Below are 23,510 nucleotides of genomic sequence, written 5' to 3'. Positions count from 1 at the left end.
AAATACTTCCTTTAAATTGGTGTAATTTCTAAATCAAAATGTTCTGAAACCAACGGGAATGTTTATCCTTAGATAAATTAACTATGGTTCCAACAGCCTTGTTTGTGCTTTGATTTGGGGAAGGAAATCTTTCTTCGTCAGTAACACTGGCTGGGTTTTGTTGTCCTAAAACTGGTGATGTGAATTCATGAGATGTTCTGGGGTCCTCCTTGTCAGATTTGGGCAAGTCTTGCTAAGACTGGTTGGGGGCAAAGAGAGGAACAGCGAGTGAGGGGGGGGCGGTGCCTGAAGCCCAGGGTCGGCGTGTGCCTACAATGGTGTAAACTTTGTGGGTGGAGTGATAAGGAGGATCACGCTGTGGCCAAGAGCTTGAACTTTGCTGTGGGACAGACCCAGCATTCCCACCATGTGACCTTGAAGGAATTGCTTAATGTCTCTTTGTTAGGAGTGAGTTGGACAGTTTGGTAGTCAGGGCCGGGGTCCGCAACAAGAAGATATGGAGTCAGGACAGCTGAGATAAAACAACACTGACATCCGGTTTTGCAGCTTAGACAGGAGCGCACTAGCATTCTGCTTTGCAGCCTTTGCAGAAGTGACTTCTGTAAAAATAAGACAGTTAAACACAAGGCATTTGTCCCTATCCCGGGCAAGGGGCAGTTAAGACATAAACCCCCAGATGTCAGCAAAAAAAGACCATCAGCCCGTAGACATTAACCTAATAGGTAGACAGATAACGTGACCAGAGCGCTGATGGGCACGACTCAGCACACCGTGATTGCTTAAGGTAGTTCCGCAAAAGAGCTCATAAAAACCCCTCAACTTAGAAGCTCAGGGGGCAACCCTCTCGGGCCTCCCTCTCTCCCTGGAGCTTTATACTCTTGCTCAATAAACGTTGCTTTGCTGCCCACCACTCTTCGTCTGGTCCTACCTCTTCGTTCTTTGACGCGGCGTGATCAAGAACCGCAGGTGCTAAAGGCAGAGAATTCCTGCAACATCTTGGCCTTTGTTTTCTGTTTTACCGAATGCACACAACACTAACAGGCTTCCATGAGATAAAAGAGTGCCCAATAGATAATCATTAGCTCCTGTTACCGTGGCAACGCTGGCCGAAGTGCTTACTGATTCTGGGAGGATGGGTAAGGCCACCGAAGCCTGGCTCCTCATCCGTAAAATGGGGCTGTTAGTATCTACTCCACAGGATGGGTGTGAAAATGAAGGGACAGAAGGACATTCGAGAGGAGTGCTGGAAACACAGCGTGTGGCCAATCTTAGTGCCTCCTTCCCACCCCTTCGTGAATTCAGAAGGAGATGGAAGCCTGCCTGCTAACGGTTTAGATTGATCTTGCACAGGCAGCCATTGTATTTGTAGCCCCCTGGAAGGACTGGCCAAGGGCTCACTTAAAACACCATTTCGCATTCCCTTCTAGTGTGTTTTGGTCCTGTTTATGGGGTGAGAACATCCTTTATGCATTCACTCCTCAAACTGCAAGTCTACCTCCCAGCCCTGTGTGACGCCCCGAAGGTAGAGAGATGAGCCCCAGCTTCTGAGCGTGCAATCTGCGGGCAGACGCCAGGTGAGTGCAGGATTACGACACAGAGAGAGGGAGATAGGGCAGGGATCCAGTGGCTCTTCTGAGCAGGGGCCTCGCGCGGAGACCAGGGGAGGTCTCTGGTCTCACCCAGCGGAGGGTGGCTCAGGGAAGGCGGGCCTGAGCAGGTTACAGGCTGAATCCAGATGGTGACAGAGTAAAGGCTGAGGAACCGACGGGTCACACAGACATCAGGGAGCGTGAAGATGGTGAGAGCCGTCCGCAGAGAGACTAGCGTGTGCCAAGGCACCAGGGAAGGAGAGAGAGAGAGCGTGGGGCATCTGAGGAGCTTTGTCCTGCTCAGCAGGACGGGAGCAGTGTGGGTTCTGGGGGTGTCTGTGCTGAAGGCTAAGTACAATGTGACAGGGGTGCCCCCCCAGGCAAACTCGGGTCAGATGGTAACAGATCTTCAAAAGCACTAGGACATTTGGGGATGGCCTCTAGGGAGTCACTGAAGGGGTATTTTTTGGTTTGGTTTGGGATTTTTAAGATTTTAATTTTTTTAAATAATCTCTACCCCCAACGTGGGGCTCAGTCTCACAACCCCGAGATCAAGAGTCGCACGCACTACCCACTGAGCCAGCCAGGCGCCCCTGGTTTGGGTTTTTGTTTGTTTTGCATCAGTAAGATTTATAAATAGAATAAATTCTATTAATTAAATTTAGAAACAGGATTTTCACTATATTTTTTAAATTTTAATTTCTAAATTATCATATCCCAAACTGACCTTTTGGGGGACAAATAGTGCTATGACTTTCAACACATGTACAGTTTTGTGTAGCTATCAGGATACAGAACAGTTCTGTATCACACACACACACCCCCAAAATCCATTCTGCTGTCCCTTTGTGGTCACACGTTTCCCCCACCCAAACCAGTGGCAACTACTGATCTGTTTGCCATCATTGTAGTTTTTTTTTTTTGAGAAGTCATACAAATGGAATCATATCTATATATGCATACATATATATGTGTGTATATATATATATAAATATTTTATTTGAGAGAGAGAGAGCAGGGGGAGAGGCAGAGGGAGAGAGAGAATCTCAAGCAGACTCCACACCATGTGCGGAGCCTGATCTCACCACCCCGAGATCATGACAAAATCAAGAATTGAACACTTAACTGACTGAGCTACCCAGGCGCCCCTATATGGAATCATATATTACATAAGCTTTTGAGACTGGCTTCTTTTATTGAGCTCAATGCCTTTGAGGTTTCTCCAAGTTTTGTTTGTATCAGTACTTTTTCCTATTTATTACTGGGTAGTGTTGCATCATATGGACATACCACAGTTTCTTTACCCACCCCATTGAAGGACATTTTATTGAAGGATTTTTTTTAGCTGTCAGAAGAAGAGATGGGAAGAGAGCTGACCGAGGAGAAGGAGACCAGTTAGACGTCTATTTCAGGAAACTAAGATAGTGGTCATGAGGCCAGAATAAAAAGGGACAGGTAGGGAAATTTCCAGGAGGGACAATGGGCAAGATATAAATGCCTAATCAGATACGAGCTGGAAGGAGAAAAAAGAGTCTAGGATGAAGCTCAGGTTTCTGGTTTGGAAGACTAGCAGGACTACAAAATAGAGAATTCGGGAAGACGGGTATGATGCCAGTCATGTGACCCAGATCTGACCTCACTGTGAAAAGCCTTGATGGAGGATGCAAATTTGTGAAGCACCTGGTACATAGCAGATGCTCAATAAACGACAGCTGCTTGGGAACATTACCACAGGCACAAAGACGAAAGACACAGTCACTGGCCCTGAGGCGTCAGCTCTGTAAGCAGATCATCTTAACGTAACTACGAGAAGTGCTAAACTGAAGGTGTAGGGGTGGCATTTCCAAAGTACGCAGGAAGGACTCTTAGCTTAGCCTACCTATCAGGGACGGCTTCCTGGAGGAGGAGGTACTTTGATGTAAAATCTTTCCTTTGAGGAAAATGTGGTCCTCCAGATGGAACCACTTACAATGTGAATATTAACCAGGAGGATAAGCCATTTAACTCTTTGGCATCAGTAGACGCTACTCTACCTTAGAAAACCAGTTCATTTGAAGCTAAGATTGGGGCTAGAAAAGTTTGAGTGGAGGACAGACAGCATGAAAATCTACCATGTGGGAGTAGGGGTGGCTGAGTTATCTAACTCGGGAAAGCTGACTAAGCAATTAGAATCATCTGGGAGCTTTTTCAGAATTCAGGTAACGGAGCCTTACCACAGACCTAAAACCACAGACTCTCTGAGTGTGATGTATGAAAAAACTAAACAAAATAGAAAAGCACTCCCCGGATGATTCTAATGTGAAGTCAGATAATACCCTAGAGTATCAGGATCGTTTGGCAGCAGAGCCCAGGGATACTGAAAGTTACCTGCCTCGATTTTTGCCACAGACATAGTGTAAACCCTCATCCTCAGAAACGCCAGCCATTGGTCAAAGGGAAACCAAGCGTGTGAGTGAATGACTCAGTCTCCCTTATCCTTGTTCTGGAAAAAACAACTCCAAACACAGGCCCCACTCACGAGGTGTTAGTTGTCCTTTGTAGCCAAATAACCCTACCATGTCCAATAAAAACTATAAATGCCTGAGTTTTATAAAACAGCAATAATAGCTATACTTTTTTAGAGTTCTCACTATGTCCCGATTTTGCATATGCATAAAAACGTTTCATCTTCTAACAACCGAGGGAGGTAATTGTGAAATAAGCTCATTGTTCCGTGTTCAAGGTTGTACATCTCCCAGTGGCTGACCAGTCAGATTCCAAATTTCATTCTTTCCATTATATCAAATAAACAACCTTGAAAGATCTGTAATGAGGACAAGAGTGACCGTTTAGCAAAAGGCCAAGGGAACCCGCAAGAAGAAGGAATATGACAATTAAATGTGTGTAATAAATCGGGTAGGGGAGATAATGAAAAATAAACAAAAGAAGGAAGACCAAATGAATAGAATTTAGGGCAAGCATCTATTAGCAAAAGAGACTGAGGGAATCTTTTGTGAAAAATAATGAAATAGGCCCAGCGTTTCCTGACCCGTGTTTTATGTGTGTTCAAGCCTGGTGTTTATAGTTATTCCTGAACACTCTTTACCCTACCCTACTTCCCGAGTTTTTTTTACCTCAGGAGAACAGGCCCAAAGAGATGGTTTCAGTCATCTCCTGCTGTCCATCAAATCCAGTCTTTGTTTCTCCGGCAGCCTGTCTGTCTGTGTGTACGGCTTCTACTCTGTCTCGAATTGTTTTAGAGGCTGAGGGCTGACAGCTGAATCCAAGCCCCAGAGACACAGACCTTGACCTTAATAGCACACTGACCTACAAAATACACCAATTAATACACATAGGAAGAGATGGAAGAAAGAGACGCACAAAAGAGGGCAAAGGATCGCCAGAGGAGGACTGGAGGGACTGAGCTGAGGAGGCTGACCAGAGAAATCTGGATTAATGGTAACTTTACAACAGGCTGGGAAGGGTCGTCATAACAAAGTTCACAGCCATTTTTTTTTTTTCCCCAACTAGGGCCAAAACAAAGGAGTTGAATATAATCTGGAATTTAGTTTAGATATAAAAACTTTCAGGGAAATTAAATTTAAATGTAAAAAAACAATAAAAAAACTTTCAGGGAGTAAGGTGTGTTTAATAAAGGAAAGGATTATAAACAAGGCTATACAAGTCGCCCTTTCTGGATAATGTTGAGGCATGATTATTATTCTCAAGCACCAACTACATGCACAGCATATAGGTGTAATTATTGTAATTATTGTCAAGCACCAACTAAATGGATGGCAGTATACTGGGCACTTCAAATACATTCCCTGCTCCATTCAATCGTTTTAGGAATGTCCAAGGTGAATATTATTACTCACATTTTACAGAAAAGTAAACGGCGGCTCGGTGATGTTTAGGGACTTTCCGGGGACACATGGAATGAATGGATGGCTGGGTTTAGACCAAGTTATCTTTGACCCTAAAATACACCTGCCACCGTATCTGTAGGATCCATGATCTTGAATTGGTTTAGACTAGGGGATGACCAAATCAGCTCATGAGGACCCCACCCTGCCTTATCTTAGGGACCGGGGGGAGGAGAGGAGAAAGAAGGAAAGAGGGACGAAGAGTGACCTCATGGGGAGCAAGTCTCCAGGTACTGCCCCCAGCACCAAGTTAAGGGAAACATTCACCTTCTTCCTTCAGGGTAAATCCTTTTATTTATTTTTATTTATTTATTTTTTTTGGAAAGAGAGAGCGAGTGTACGCGGTGGGGGTGGGGTGGGGGGTGGCAGAAGAATCTTAAGCACGCACCACGCCCAGCACCGAGCCCTTCATTTTGGGGCTCAAGCTCAAGACCCTGAGACCACGATCTGAGCCAAAAGCAAGAGTCAGATGCTTAACTGACTGAGCTACCCAGGCGCCCCAGGGTAAATCCTTTTAGTTTGAATAAATGATGTTAGCGCTGTGCTTAATGCTTTACAAGCAGTCAGGAGCACTGTTTTCTGCATTTGCATCCTTACTCTGAGAAAGAAAAGGGTGAGGCTCAGAGAAGGAGGCCAGGGGGCCTTGTTCCAGGCCAGGAGGACTACACTGAGCAGTGGGAACAAAGCCCCCACCCAGGTTCCAAATGCAAGGGAAAAAAACGATATAAGCCAAAATGGCAAACGAGAATTCTTCCCTCCATAAAAATAGCGAAAGGGTGCCTGGGTGGCTCAGTTGTTTAAGCGACTGCCTTCGGCTCAGGTCATGATCCCGGAGTCCCATGATCGAGTCCCACATCGGGCTCCCTGCTCGGCAGGGAGTCTGCTTCTCCCTCTGACCCTCCCCCCTCTCATGTGCTCTCTCTCTCATTCTCTCTCTCAAATAAATAAATAAAATCTTTAAAAAAAAATAGCGAAAAACTGGGCTGTGTTCTAGGGTACCATTTCAATGCCCTCAGGTAATTCTAAAAGGAGTCCTTTAAGAAATCCTTGAACCCACCTGGGGAAATAAAGGGCACTGGTAAGTAGAAAAAGCAGTATAACTTTATTTTTTCTTTGTAATACTTTTTTTCTCCTATCTGACTTAAAGGAGAACTAAACAGCAATAATCGTAAACCTGTGTTTATGGGCACACAACATATGAAAGTGTAATTTTTTGAGCACATACACAGGTTTTACTTCTCTTAATATGGAAACAAAATACAACAAAATGACAATAAAAATGATGCACTTCATCATTCTTGAATGCCTACTCTGTGCCCTTGTTGTTGCATGCATTAATTTAAATGCTTTCATTATTATCCCCAATTTATGAATAATAAAATGAGACTCAGATATGTGAATTAAAGTTCCTCAAGATAACACAGCCTTATTTTTTTCTTCACTTAGGATTCAAAGATCAATTTGGTTTCCAAGAATGTTCATTTATTAAATAACACTACACAACACAGTAGAAAATTATTTCCAACAAAGAATGTGAAAGAGTAAACTATACCAAGAATAAAATACCAGAGTATCTCTATTAACCTAACAAAATAAAATATATATATATTGGAAATAGCGTAATTTGCAAGCTAATTTGATCATGCGGTGTAGTCTGGGAACAAAAGGGATATCACCTAAGGACATACCTGCACACACATGGTACTAAAGTAGTAAGAGTTGGGCGCCTGGGTGGTTCAGTTGGTTAAGCAACTGCCTTCGGCTCAGGTCATGATCCTGGAGTCCCTGGATCGAGTCCCGCATCGGGCTCCTGCTCGGCGGGGAGTCTGCTTCTCCTTCTGACCTTCCCCCCTCTCATGCTCTCTCTCTCTATCTCATTCTCTCTCTCAAATACATAAATAAATAAAATCTTAAAAAAAAATAAAGTAGTAAGAGTCAACCATTTAGCTGTCTCTACCTCGAGCTGTAGCTCCAATTCATTCTCATGGGTATACCGTTCATTCGCGGTATTGTCACCACTGTACTTTTTTTAAAGTTTTTATTTAAATTCCATTTAGTTACCATAAACTGTAATACTAGTTTTAGGTGTACAATATAGTGATTCAACACTTCCATACGACACTTGGTGCTCATCACAGGTGCCCTGCTTAATGCCCATCATCTATTTTACCCATCTCCGCACTTGCCTCCCCTCTGGTAATCATCAGTTTGTTCTCTGTTGTTAAGTGTCTCTTTCTTGGTTTGCCCCCCTCTCTTGGTTTGCCCCCCTCTCTCGCTTTTCCCTTTGCTCATTTGTTTTGTTTCTCAAATTCCACGTATGAGTAAAATCATATGGTATTTGTCTTTCGCTGGCTTATTTCGCTTAGCATAATACTCTCTAGCTCCATCCATGTGGTTGCAAATGGCAAGACTTCATTCTTTTTTATGGCTGAGGAGTCTTCCATTGTATATATTGTATATATATACATACACCATATCTTTATCCATTCATCAGTCGATGGATACTTGGGCTGTTTCCATAAATTGGTTATTGTAGATAATGCTGCTATAAACATTGGGGTACATGTATCCTTTTGAATTAGTATTTTTGTCTTTTTTGGGTAAATACCCAGTAGCACAATTGCTGGATCATAGAGTAGTTCTATTTTTAACTTTTTGAGGAATCTCCATACTGTTTTCCAGAGTGAAAATGTAACTTGTATGATATAACAGCACAAAGAAGGGAGAGGGAATGGATATATAGGAGCAGTGTTTTTATATAGGATTGAAATTAAGTTGGTGTTAATCTAAATTAGGTTGTTATATATTAGGATGTTAATTTTAATCCCTGGGGCAGCCACTAGAAGATAGCTAAAAAAATCAGTAAAAACATTAACATACATAACATAAAAACAAAAACCATAAAAAACAGTAAAAGAAACAGCTAGGGAATTGATGACACACTAGAAAATAATACACAAGAAGGTAGCAGTAGAGGAATAGAGGAACAAAAAGACATAAGACATAGAAAACAAATAACAAAATTGCAGCCAAAAATCCTACTTTATCAGTAAGTACATTAAATATAAATGGACTAATCACTCAAGTCAAAAAGTAAATATTGACAGAATGGATAAAAACCAGCTCATATTACAACTACTTGCTATCTACAGGCAACACAGTTCCGATTCAAAGACACAGGTGGATTGAAAGTAGAAGCAAACAGTAACCAAAAAAGAAGTGGAATAACTATGCTAATATCAGACAAAAATAAACTTTAAGACAAAAAAATGTTAATAAAGACAAAGAAAGACATCCATCGAGAAGATACAACAATTATAAACTGTTATGGACTGAATTGTGCCCCGCCCCCACATTTACATATTAAAGTGGTTTTTTTTTAAGGTCTTTATTTATTTGTCAGAGAAGGAGGGAGAACAAGCAGGAGGGGAGCAGCAGGCAAGGGGAGAAGCAGGTTCCCCACTGAGCAGGGACCCCGATATGGAACTCAATTCCAGGACTCCGGGATCATGACCTGAGCTGAAGGCAGACACTTAACCAATGGAGCCACCCAGGCGTCCCTACATATTGAAGTTCAAACTCCCAGTGTGGCAGGATTTCCTTCTCCTTTAATGCCCATGGTTCTTGGTCACGCTGCTTTGAAGGATGAAGAAGAGGTAGACCAGACAGAGTGGTGAGAAACAAAGCAAAGTTTATGAGTGATAGTACAAAGCTCCTGAAGAGGGAGGGGACTCAAGAGGGTTGCCACCTGAGTTTCTAAGTCTAGGGGTTTTTATGGGCTTGTTGGCGGGCTGTTTTAAAAAATCTGATTAACCCTCATGCACACGTCACCCAATCAGGTTTTTGTCATCTATCTATCACCTGGGGAAGGGTGGAGGGCTCCTTCCAGGGCAGGTGCAAAATCCTTAAGGGTGGTTTCCTCTTGGGGGTGGTGCAGAGCCTTGTCCCTGCCTACCTTTCTTCCAGCTATCCTTCATCACCAGCATCTCAGAATGTGACTGTACTTGGAGATAGGGACTTTAAAAAAGCGATTAACTTAACATAAAACCTGTAGGGTATCTCCTAATCCTATCTGACTGCTGTCCTTATGAAAAAAGAAGGTTAGGACACATGGAGAGACGCCAGGGGTGCACAGAGGGACAATCATATAAAGAAGCAGCAAGAGGAGGGCCATCTGCAATCAAGGACAAAAGTCTCACTAAAAACCCAGCCCTGCTGGCACCTTACTCTTCGACATCCAACCTCCAGAACCATGAGAAAATAAATTTCTATTGTTTAAGCCACCCACTCTGTGATATTTGGCAGCCCTAGCAAACCAACACATAAACATATATGCAATGAACAGAGTTGCAAAATACAGGAAACAAAAACCAACAGAAATGAAGGAATAGACAATTCAACAATAGTAGTTGGAGACTTCCACACCCTACTTTCAATACTAGGTAGAGCAACTAGACAAAAGATCAACAAGGAAAGAGAATACACAACACTATAAACCATTTAGAACTAATGCACAGAGATGTTAGGACACTCCACCCAATAGCAGCAGAATATACCTTTTTCTCAGGTATACATGGAATGCTCTCCAGGATAGGCCATAATGTCAGGCCATAAAATGAGTCTTAAAACATTTAAAAGGAACGAAAGTCAAACAAAATATATATTCCCTGACTGCAGTGGAATGGAATTAGAAGTCAGTAACAGAAAGGAATTTGGGGCATCCACAAATCTGTGGAAATTAAACAATACACTCCTAAAAAAACAACGAATAAAAGAAAAAATAGCAGTGGATGTTAGAAAATACTTTGAGATAAGTGAAAATGAAAACACAACATTCCAAAATTTATGGGATGTAGCTAAAGCACTGATCAGAGGGAAATTCATAGTTTAAATGGCTAGACTAACAAAGAAAAAAGACCTCAAATCAGTAATCTAGACTTCCACCTTAAGACACAGGATAAAGAAGAGCAAACTAACCCCAAAGCAAATAGAAGGAAGGATATAATAAAGATTGTAATGGAAATAAATGAAATACAGAATAGGAAAACAATAGAGAAAATCAACAAAACCAAAGTTTATCTTTGAAAAGATCAACAAAATTGACAAAATTTTAGCTAGACTGACCAAGAGAAATGGGGGAAGTTTCAAATTATTAAAGTCAGGAATGAAAGAAGAAACATTATGCCAGAACTTAAAGAAATAAACAGTATTGGGCGCCTGGGTGGCTCAGTCGGTTAAGTGACTGCCTTTGGCTCAGGTCATGATCCTGGAGTCCCGGGATCGAGTCCCGCATCGGGCTCCCTGCTCAGCGAGGAGCCTGCTTCTCCCTCTGACCCTCCCCCCTCTCATGCTCTCTCTATCTCATTCTCTCTCTCAAATAAATAAATAAAATCTTGGGCGCCTGGGTGGCTCAGTCGGTTAAGCGACTGCCTTCGGCTCAGGTCATGATCCTGGAGTCCCGGGATCGAGTCCCTCATCGGGCTCCCTGCTCAGCAGGGAGTCTGCTTCTCCCTCTGACCCTTCTCCCTCTCATGCTCTCTGTCTCTCATGCAAATAAATAAAGTCTTAAAAAAAATTAAAAAAAAAAAAGAAATAAACAGTATTATTCTTTTAAATATTTTATTTATTTATTTATTTGAGAGAGAGCGAGCCAGAGAGAGAGAGAGAGAGAGAGCACGAGCAAGGGGAGGGGAGGGGCAGAGGGAGAAGCAGACTCCCCTCTGAGGAGGGAGCCTGATGCAGGGCTCCATCCCAGGACCCTGGGATCATGACCTGAGCCCAAGCCAGACGCTTAACCGACTGAGCCACCCAGGTGCTCCAATAAACAGCATTATAAAGGACTATTTTGAACAACTGCATACTAGCAAATCAGATAATCTATATGAAACGTAAAAAATTTTAGAAAGATACAAACTACCTAAACTGGTTCAAAAAGAAATAGAAAATTGGAGTAGAAATATAACAAAGGCAAAAAAAAAAAAAAAAAAGTAAAAAGAAAAGAAATATAACAAAGGAAAAAAAAAAGAAATATAACAAAGAGATTGAGTTAGTAGTAAAAAAAAAAGCAAACAACCACCTCCAAAACAATAAAAGCCCCAAGCAAAGCAAAACAAATTTCCCACAAAGAAAACCCCAGGACCAGATGCAAGAAAAGAAAGGAGTAATAGACTCATAATAGACTGAAGGAAGGAAAAGGAGGTAGAATTCCAAACCCTCACTTACCCCAGCCTTCCTTTTCTTTTTAAATTGTGATTTAAAAAACCACATAAGGCTAAATTTAACATCTTAACCATTTGTAAGTATGCAATTCAGTAGTGTTAACTATATCCACATTGTTGTAAAACAGATTTCCACAGATTTTTCATCTTGCAAATCTGGAACTCCATATACACCAAATAACAACCCTCTTTTTCCTCCTCCCCCCAGACCTTGGCAACCACTGTTCTACTTTCTGTTTCTAGGAATTTGACTACTTTACACACCACACAAGTGGAATCATACAGTATTGGTAGTTTTGGTGACTGGTTTATTTCATTTAACATAATAGCCTCAAAGTTCATCCACGTCATAGCATGTGATAGGATTTCCTACATTTTTAAGGCTGAATAATAACCTTTATATACCTTATATATACCTGAATAATAACGTCTTTATATACCACATTTTGCTTATCCATATCTCTATTACCAATAAATACTTGGTTGCTCCCACTTTGGCTATTGTGCACATTGCTGCTATGAACATGAGTGTGAAAATAACTCTTTGAGATTCTGCTTTTAATTCTTTTGAATACATACCCAGAAGTGGGATTGCTGGATCCTATGGTGCTTCTATTTTTAATTTTTTGAGAAACTTCCATACTGTTCTGCCATACAGGTTGTACCATTTTTTTTTTAAAGATTTTATTTATTTATTTGACAGAGACAGAGATAGGGAGAGCAGGAACACAAGCAGGGGGAGTGGGAGAGGGAGAAGCAGGCTTCCCCCCGAGGAGGGAGCCCGATGCGGGGCTCGATCCCAGGACCCTGGGATCACTACCTGAGCCAAAGGCAGACGCTTAATGACTGAGCCACCCAGGCGCCCCCAGGTTGTACCATTTTATAACCCCACCAATAGTGTACAAGTGTTCCAGTTTCTGTACATCTTCACCCACACTGATTTTGTGTTTTTTCTTTTTCTTAGATTTATTTATTTATTTTTGAGAGAGAGAGAGAGAGAGAGAGAGTGAGAGAAAGGGGCAGAGGGAAAGGGAGAAGCAGACTCCCCACGTAGCAGGGAGTGCAACATGGGCTACATCCCAGGGCTCTGGGATCATGACCTGAGCCGAGGGCAAAAGCTTAACCCACTGAGCCACCCAGGCTCCCCTTTTCCTCTTGATAGTACCTATCCTAATGGGTGTGAGATGATATCTTATTGTGATTTTGATTTGCATTTCTCTGATAATTACTAATGTTGAGCATCTTTTCATATACTTGTTGGTCATTTATACACCATCTTTGGAGAAGTATCTATTCAAGTTCTTTGCCCATTTTTTATTTTTTGTTTTATTATTTTTAAAATTTTTATTTATTTTTAAGTAATCTCTACACCCAACTTGGGCTTGAACCCACAACTGCAAGATCAAGAGTCTCACGCTCCTCCCACTGAGCCAGTCAGGCGTCCTGCCCACTTTTTAATCAGGTTATTTGATTTTTTTGTTTTTGAGTGATAGGAATCCTCTTTTTTTTTTTTAGAGTGGGAGTTGGGGGGGGGGAGGGGCAGAGGGAGAGGGAGAGAGAACATCCCAAGCAGGCTCCATGCCCAGTGCAGAGCCCATGCGGGGCTCCCTCTCAGGACGCTGAGTCCATGACCTGAGCCAAAATCAAGAGTCAGGCGTTTAACTGATTGAGCCACCCAGGCACCCCAAGAATCCTTTTTAAATTATTATTATTTTTTTGTGGTAAGCTCTATGCCCAATGTGGGGCTTGAACTCACCACCCTGAAATTAAGAGTTGCATGCGCTACCGACTAAGCCAGCCAGGCGCCCCATAGGAATCCTTTATACATTCTGGATATTAACCCCTGAGATATATGATTTGCAAATACAGTTGACCCGGGGGTTAGGAGTACCACCCTCCCCCTGCAGTTCCAAAACTGTGTATAATTTTGGATTCCCCCGAAACTTAACTACTAATAGGGAGAACCACAAGAGATCACTCTTCACTGTTTTTTGTTTTTTTTTAAAGATTTTATTTATTTATTTGACAGAGAGACACAGCGAGAGAGGGAACACAAGCAGGGGGAGTGGGAGAGGGGGAAGCAGGCTTCCCGCGGAGCAGGGAGCCCGATGCGGGGCTCGATCCCAGGACCCCGGGATCATGACCTGAGTCGAAGGCAGACGCTTAACGACGGAGCCACCCAGGCGTCCCGCACTCTTCACCGTTATATGCAATTTACTGGAGAGACAAACTGCTCACAGGGAGATGATTAGCATCACCCGCATTTTAAGCAGGTCCTTGCGGCTGATACTTGCAATTCTTGAGCTCACCATAATAGCAACACGAGGTGGCTGCAAAATTATTACAATAGGACAGAATGTACTACAGTTAATTTATGCAAATATGATTTAATACTGCAACTTTGTTTGTTTACATTTTTCTCAACTGCCGAATGTACAGTCCGTAAATGCTTGTGTGCATGAACCCTGAAAAATTTTAACTTTTCATAAAAGATCTGTATATATTTTATGATAATAAATGATAAAATCTACATATATTTTATGTATTTATAAGATACCTAACTTCTAATTTTTTGTTAATTTTTTTCAATATTTCTAGGCTACATGGTTTGTCTTTGAGTTTTTTTCAAAATGTCACAAATCTCCAAAGTTTTTCCAATATATTTATTGAAAAAAAAAATTCACATGTAAGTGGACCCGTGCAGTTCCTCCTCATTTTAGGGTCAACTGTGTCTTCTCCCATCTTGGAGCTTGCCTTTTTACTTTGTTGAATGTGTCCTTGGATGCACAGGTTTCTAACTTTGATGTAGTCCCATTTCTCCAATCTTACTTTTAAAGCTGATGTCCCACCTCATAGACACCCCATGTCATATGCCCTCATTCAGTGACTCTCAAACGTGAATATGCACCAGGATCTCCTGGAGGCTTATTACATGATAGATTGCTGAGTCCCACCACAGAGATTTTGGTTCAGAAGATCTGGGTGGGGCGCCACGAGCGACCTATCTAGCAAGTTCTCAGGGAATGCAGATGCTGATGGTCTGGAAACCACACTTTGAGAACTGCTGCTCTAGTCACTCAATCTCTCTATGTTTTTAAAAATTATTAAAATGCCTCCATGCCTTTGCTCTCGCTGTTTTTGCTCTGCCTGGAATGCCCTTTATCTACACACCTCCTCTGTGAACTTCCACTGAACCCTCAAGCTGGAATGAATCTTTCTCCTTCTGAGTTTCTATGTCACTTTATATTTACTTGGTCCCTTTCCACCTTTTACTTCCAGTTATTCTCATTTATGTACCAGTCAGATCCTCTACTAGGATAATAAACTTTTTGGTATCAGTACTTCAGCTTAATTCCTCTTTATACGGCCCCACAGTGCCCAGCCCAGTACTTCACCTGTACCAAGCATAGAATGGGTATCTGCTAAATGAATGAAAAATTAAGGAAATGCCCATTGAATGGAAAGACAACAGCATTAGGGAAAGAAAAACCAAATGAAAGCTATAGGAAAAGAGAGAAGATACATGGAGCAGAGTGGGTTGGGGGGGGGGAGAATTCTTTCCGAAAGGGAATTTTGTTTTCCACCTAAATGGAAAGCAAAAATAGATCAGGTTTTCCCAGCTGTTCTGTTCGCTGCTTTTTGTTTTTTGTTTTTTGCAGCTGTGCTAGAATTTTTTCTTTTCTTTTTTTTTTTTTAGGCTAAAATTGCTAATCACCATGCCAGTAGGGCCCTTATGATTAAAAGAAAGAAAGAAAGAAAGAAAAAGATTAATGACTTTAATTTCCAAACATTTAGGGAATGAAAGTGTGGAGGGGGGCAATGTTCTGGCATATTGACTGCAAATCTATGCTGCTGTGCTTTTCATCTCATGAAAGATCAAGACACCTTTCCCCAGGGAGAATTAGACAGGTACCATATACTGTAAAACATAGATATTAAAGAAACCATAATGAACCCATAATGAATTAGCTCTCTATGAGCAAAATTTTAAACCAATGTTTATAAAATGACCCTGACATATCATTCTTTCTTTTTTTTTTAAAGATTTTATTTTTAAGTAATCTTTATACCCCATGTGGGACTCCCCGAACTCACAACCCTGAGATCAAGAGTCGCATGCTCTTCCTACTGAGTCAGCCAGGTGCCCTGTGACATGTCATTCTTTATTACATTCATGGTTCTACGTCTCTGGCAGGTTGGACTGGGCATGATTTCTAACTTTTGCTTCTTTGTTTATTAGGATAGCCTTCCTTTAAAACCAACAATACGTAATAAGGTATTTTCTCTGCTGTACTTGGTCCTATGAACTTGGGAATGCAGTCCCCCTGCAAGCATCACAAGCCAAGGAAAGAAACAAACCACAAAGAGCTCTGGGGTTTCTGCTGGAACACATGTCCTGAGCGCCCACTGGAAGTTTCTGTGATTTTTGTCCCTACGGCAGCATTTTACTTTGGGTCAGGGCTGCTACCCTGGGATCATTCTACACAGCTGTTAGCCATTTTCAGTTATGTTTGCTTGTTGTTTGGACACTTAGGCAGATCCTATTGTGTTATGCAGTCATTTCTGTCCACAGGTGCATTACCAGAGCATTCTAACCACAGGACATGAGTCGCTCTTTAATAGTACATAGGAAATTAAGAGAACCTTGGGAGCCACCTGAAAACTTTATTAAGCTCTCGCTAAATCTCCGTCTTTTAAAATCATTTCTCCCTGGTGTGGTTGTGCCTGGAAGAACTGGAAATCAACCACTCAATTATGACCCTAAGATTCTATGAAATTCAACATGCCCAGAAACAAATCATTCTTTCTCGCCTCTTCTGTGAATGAGATCTCAGCAGTCAAATTATCTCCTCCAGCTACCAGGGGATATTCAAGAGTAGGAATTTGGAAGCTCTTTCTAAAGGACTTTACACAAGAGCTTAAAACAGATTCATTACATTTTTTTTTTAAAGATTTTATTTATTTATTTGAGAGAATGAGATAGAGAGAGCATGAGAGGGGGGAGGGTCAGAGGGAGAAGCAGACTCCCCGCCGAGCAGGGAGCCCTACCTTGCAGGGCTCGATCCCAGGACCCTGGGATCATGACCTGAGCTGAAGGCAGACGCTTAACTGACTGAGCCACCCAGGCGCCCCCCAACATTTTTTTTCCTTTTGGAAGTTACTATATTTTATTTTTTTTGTATATATATATATTTTTTTTTTTTTTTTTTTGAGAGAGAGAGAATGAGAGACAGAGAGCATGAGAGGGAGGAGGGTCAGAGGGAGAAGCAGACTCCGTGCCGAGCAGGGAGCCCGATGCGGGACTTGATTCCGGGACTCCAGGATCATGACCTGAGCCGAAGGCAGTCGCTTAACTGACTGAGCCACCCAGGCGCCCGGAAGTTACTATATTTTAACATTTGGAAAAGAAAAGCCATAACTACACATTTGGTAGACATGTATTTTTTGATGTGCCCAGGAGCAGCTTCTCCTTCTGAGAACTGCTCCTGAGTCAGGTCTCTTGGGAGCAGCCGTGCTCTTCTGTTACCTGGCCCCCTGCCTATGTTCCATTGAACAGCAGGTCATACCAGTGACTCCCTTCTCTGGGTTATTTGAACCAGATTCCGGGGATGATGGTCAGAATCCATGACCAGGGCATAGGGCGAAACATCAGCCTTGATTGAGAACAGAAAAAAAAATAAATATCTGTTGTTTATTTGTTTTGTTATGGCAGCCAGAGCAGACGAAGACACCGTGGTATTAAGAAGGCCTGGCTTTGGGCGCCTGGGTGGCTCAGTTGGTTGGGCGACTGCCTTCGGCTCAGGTCATGATCCTGGAGTCCCGGGATCGAGTCCCGCATCGGGCTCCCTGCTCAGCAGGAAGTCTGCTTCTCCCTCTGACCCTCCTCCCTCTCATGCTCTCCGTCTCTCATTCTCTCTCTCGCAAATAAATAAAATCTTAAAAAAAAAAAAAAAAAAAAAGAATCCAGCTGGCCCATTGGAACGACTGCAGCCAGGAGATTTAACATCTTCCAGAGTCTTTCCATCTCTAGACCCCGCCCTTGGCCTCATTCCTATTCACTACACTAGTCTTTGTCTACAGGCAGAAAGCATGGCCTCCCCGAATCACACTTTCCAACTTCTGACTCCAAAGAAGGCCTCCCTATATTGCCTTTGTGTGTCTCATTTCCTTTTCTTCTTAGGACACAGTCAGGTTGTATTAGGGCCCCCCACAAGAGACTCATTTTAACTTGATCACCTCTTTAAAGGCCTCATCTCCCAAACAGTAACATTCTGCAGTGTGAAGGTTAGGGCCAACATATGAATTTTGGGGGGACACAATTCATCCCATAGCCCATGATTTACTATGGTGTTTCCACCTTTGACTGACATCTACATTACTTTCTGGATTTTGGGGTTGGCTCAGGTACTTGGCATTTAACTCTTTGCTGACTTTGAAATTCCTCTTTTCATCCAAAAAGAGCATTTAATTTACAGAAATGCACATTGTGCCAATTGTTGGACTCTATTTTATGTGATCCTGTTGGGTCCAGTTAGTCTCCCTATATTAATTTACTAAACAAATATTTATTGAATGGTCAGCATATATTTAATATTAATATCTAGTGTAAATGTGAAGATATGTGATATCCTTGGGGATATCAAGGTGAATCAACCGTGGATCCTGTCTGAAGTTTTTAGTCTAGTAGAGAAGAAAAGTCAAAAAGCATCAAAAAATGTATAAAAGGAAATAAGGGTTTAAAGCCAAGTGTACTTTAGGAGATGTGCAGATAAATATTATACAAATTCAGGGGAGAAAAAGATAGCTTGAAGCTGGAAAGACTAGAGAAAGCTTCCAGGAGGGGTAGTGTTTGAGCTGGGATCTGAGCCAGGGATGGCATTTGAACCCATAAGGACAAGGCATTTCAGGAACAGAGATCAGCATCAATGCTGCATTTGTCAGGCAGATCTGGGAGTCCGGAATCCTCCAAAAGGAAGCACTAAATGAGGACCCAGACATCTCCACACAGGAGGAGGGAAAAGAAGTTAGACGTGATTTATCAACCTGAGGCGTATGGGTAGGCCAGAAAATGGGAGTTTATTTTCCTTTCAGATAATATTACCCTACTTCCTCACTTCAATTATTCCTCCATCTACTGCAATCTGATTTCTTTTTTTTTTTTTTAAGATTTTTTTTTCTTTTTATTTATTTATTTGAGAGAGAGAATGAGATAGAGCATGAGAGGGGGGAGGGTCAGAGGGAGAAGCAGACCCCCTGCCGAGCAAGGAGCCCGATGCGGGACTCGATCCCGGGACTCCAGGATCATGACCTGAGCCGAAGGCAGTCGCTTAACCAACTGAGCCACCCAGGCGTCCCTGCAATCTGATTTCTAAAGGCAACAAAAACCTCCTAATTACCAAATCCAGTGGTCCCTGTTCAGTTCAGCCCACTTACCTTTCTGTGGCATTCTGCTTTTCTCCTCATTGAAACTTTTTCATCTCCTGGCTCTGGGACAACCCTTCCTCCTCACCCTCCTCTCCCCTCCTCCCTGGTCCACTCCCAAATTTGTATTTGCTAGCCTTTTAACCACCATATAAACATTGACATTTCCAAGGGTTCACTTCCATTTTTTAGCTATTGCTTATTGGCAAACGTCTTTTTTTTTTTTTTTTTTTAAGTCAAATTGCTCTTCTAGTATTTTCAGTCTCCACCTGGATGTCCCATGGGCTTCTGAAACTCAGGAACCAGATTCATTTTCCTTTTTTGAGATCGACACTCACCTCCTACATCATTTCAACAGTCTTGCGGCTTTCAATGCCCTTCATGTGCTAGACTCCAAAGTGTATCTCTTGAGTTTGGACTGCTGCCCTGAACTTCCAGACTCATGCTTGCTTTCTCAGACTTAGTATGTCCCAAACTGTTTTTTGTATTCTCCCTTAAGCCTGTTCCTCCTGCAGTGTCCCCATCTCAGTTAATGACAACTTTGTCTTTTTGATTGCTCAGATTAACAGCCTTTGGGCTACCCTTGCACCTTCCCCTCTTGCATCCTGAATCTGGTCTGACCACAGATACTGTCAATTTGACTTTCTGTATAGGGTCAGAACAGGACTACACCTCCCCACCCCATCACCACAAACCCGGTCCAAACCACATCATTTGTTGCTTGGATGATTGCAGTAGACTCCAAACTGGTCTCCCTGGTTCTACCCTTGACCCCCTCCCTCAGCCTGATCTTAACAAAGCAGCCATATTGAAACCTGTGTCAGATGGAGCGACTCCCCTGCTTAAACACTCCTGAAGCTCTCACATCACTCAGAGGACAACCAAGTCCTTCCTATGGCCCCAGTGTGGCAGGCTTCCATTCTCCCCTGGGACCTCCCTGCTGTCCCTCGCCCATCCTGCCCATCCTGCAGCCTCTTTGGCCCCAGGCCCTTCCCTGAACAGATCGGATATGCTCCTGCTGACTCAGGCCTTTGCACTTCCTCTTCTTGCAGCCTTCCCAAGGCTCACTTCCTTCAGGTTTTTATGCAAGAGGCTCTTCAGTGTGACCTTCCAGGACCACAATCTCTCAGATTCTAACTCAGCTCCCTATCCTTTACATTTTCCTTCCTTGCTCTATTTTTTCTTCTTAGTGCTTATTAATGTCTAAACATAAGACACATTTTACTTATTTGTTTATTGTCTGTCTCACTGAGACCCCAAAATAGCAGAGAATTTTGCCTGCTTTTTAATTTTTTTTTTTAAAGATTTTATTTACTTATTTGACAGAGAGAGAGATAGCGAGAGCAGGGACACAAGCAGGGGGAGTGGGAGAGGGAGAAGCAGGCTTCCCGCTGAGCAGGGAGCCTGACTTGGGGCTGGATCCCAGGACCCTGGGATCATGACCTGAGCCGAAGGCAGACGCTTAACGACTGAGCCACCCAGGCGCCCCTTGCCTGCTTTTTTAGAGTTCTATCTCAATTCCTAGAATAAGGCCTGGCACCTCATAGGCACTTTTCAAATATTTGCTGAATGCTGACAACACTTGTATATAATATTTATTTGTTTCCTCAGGAAAGTACCAAATCATGTACTATTCTTATATCACCACATTGGGGGTTATTTCAACATACGAATTTTGGAGGAACACAAATATTCAGTCCATAACATGGGTTGAATTGTGTCTTACTTCCCCTACCCCCAAAAGATATATTGAAGTTCTAACACCCAGTATTTCAGAATGTGACCTTATCTGGAAAAAAGGGTCATTGCAAGTATAATTAATTAAGAAGAGGTTGTACTGGACTAGAGTGGGCCTCTAATATGATACGATTTGTGTCCTTGTAGGAAGATAGCCAGGTGAAGCTGGAGGCAGAGATTGTAGGGATATATCTACAAGCCAAGGAATTGTGGGAAGCCATTGGAAGAGGCAAGGAAGGATTTATCTTTAGAGACTTTGCAGAGAGCATGGCTCTGATAGCACTCCGATTCTGGATTTCAAGCTTCTAGAACTATTTGATGACAAATTTCTGCTGTTTGAAGCCATGCACCCAGTCTGTGGCCTCAGGAAACTAATACATCATTTAGAAAATATATCGTTGGGCGCCTGGGTGGCTCAGTCGGTTGGGGGACTGCCTTCGGCTCAGGTCACGATCCTGGAGTCCCGGGATCGAGTCCCGCATCGGGCTCCCTGCTCGGCGGGGAGCCTGCTTCTCCCTCTGACCCTCCCCCCTCTCATGCTCTCTCTATCTCATTCTCTCTGTCTCAAATAAATAAATAAAATCTTAAAAAATAAATAAATAAAAAATAAAATAAAAATATATCCTTTATAGATGTATGATTAATTTTTTTTGTTTAGGCTTTGTCTAACCTGAAGTTAGGTAGTAAAGTATCTTTGGATGAATGAATTCGTTAATAAGAGTATTCTCTTCAGTAGGTAGTCCATTTTTAAAATAAAAAAAAATGTTAACACCACTGATTACTGATTTGAAATAAATTACTGAAAAGTAGCCTGTGATTATGCAAAATAATGGGCATTTAAAGGTATTTATTGCATTGTTGTGTACAATAGCAAAAGACTGGCAACAACCTAAATGTCCATCAATAGGGAATTGAGTCAAATGATTGATGGTTCAACATCTACTCAGCTATTAAATATTATGATTCTGCTCATGTGTGAGAAAAGCAAGTACAGACCCAAATGTATAGTTTACACTCATGTAAAAAAAAGAAAGAAAAAAATCACACACACACACACAATGTGATTGAAAAATCTTTGAAAGGAAATAGAAGAGAATGGTAACTGTAATACTTGCTTCTGGGGAGAAAAAACTGATTAAAGAAAAATAAACAAATAAATGCAATATAAAAGCTGAATGTGAGAAAGTATATTCATTTAAATTCATTCAAATGTGTCATGATATTCAGTGGCATTTCACTGGATTTTCCTATTCCTCTGGCCTAAGGGGAATATTCCATGACAAAATCAGGGAAGCCAAAGAGTAAATGAGAGGGAAAAGATAACCATTACAAAGTGGTCTGGAGGGTACCTTTTTTTTTTTTAACATTTCATAACTTAAACAGATAGATCACTTTTTATATGAACTTTTAAACTGCAGTATAACCTATATGCAGAAAAGCACACCCCAGATCAAAATATAGGATGTTTCTGGCACCCCCAAAGGCCCCCTTGTGCCTTTCCCCTATTCTTTCCCCCAGTAAAGACACTGTTCTGACCTCTATCAGTGGAAAAAGTTTTGGCTGGTTTTGAGCTTTATATACATACATGAAACCACACAGTCTGTCCCCCCCACAGTCCTCCATACTCCACTCATGCTGTGAGAAATGCCACCAAACATCATCTGGGGGCTGTCACCACCCTCTGTTCTCACCTCCCCACATTCCCATTGTACGCCCAGGCCACTTTATTTACCTATTCTGTAAATGGCCACTTGGGATGTTTCCACTTGGAGGCTCTTAACAAATAATACTGCTGTGAACACTATTGTACGTATTTTCTGGTGCACAAACACATTTCTGTTGGGTATTGTATTCGCTTTTTATGACCGCTGCAACAAATTACCACAAAGTTCTCACTTAACACAACACCTGTTTGTTACTTCTCAGGTCTGTAGGTGAGAAGTTGGCCACGGTCTCACCAGGTATGATCTCACCTATTTGCGTTGTTAGCAAGTTCGGTTTCTTGTTGCTGTAGGACTGAGTTCCATTTTCTTGCTGATTCAGCTGAGAGTCATTCCCAGCTTCTAGTGAGTGGCCTCTGCATTTGTTGGCTTACAACCTTGTCTCTATCTTCAAAATTGGCAAAGATGCCTTCGAATCCTTCTCTGGCCACATGTCTCTGTCTGTTCCTTCGTTATAGTTTCCTCTCTCTGACCACAGTGGGAAAGGTTCTGGGTTTTTAAGGATTGATGTGATTAGATTGGGCCCATTGATAGTTCAGGATAATTCTCCCCATCTCAAGGTCTGTAATCTTAATCACATCTGCAATTTACCTTTCACTATGTACGATAATAAAGTCATAGGTTCCCAAGATTAGGAGGTGGATAGCTTTGGGGAAGGCGGGTGGTCTTTATTCTGCCCACCAAAGATACATACCTGGGATATATAATACACTCATAAGAGGTGTATAAATTCAACCATAGCAGATACTCTCAATAGTTTTTCAAAAGGTACTACTTTGCATCCCCATTGGCAGTCTATGAGAATCTAGTTGCTCCACATACTTGCCAGTTCTCAATATTGGTAGCTCTCATCAATGTTAGCCAATCTGTTGGGCGTGTAGTTAATAATAAATAAAGTGGGTTTGATTTGCATTTTCT

This window comes from Mirounga angustirostris, unplaced genomic scaffold (assembly GCF_029215605.1).
Source record: "Mirounga angustirostris isolate CCGP_5_RB_7025 unplaced genomic scaffold, mMirAng1.0.hap1 SCAF_8, whole genome shotgun sequence".
In the NCBI taxonomy this organism is placed as follows: Eukaryota; Metazoa; Chordata; class Mammalia; order Carnivora; family Phocidae; genus Mirounga; species Mirounga angustirostris.
This window is presented reverse-complemented; position numbering follows the sequence as displayed.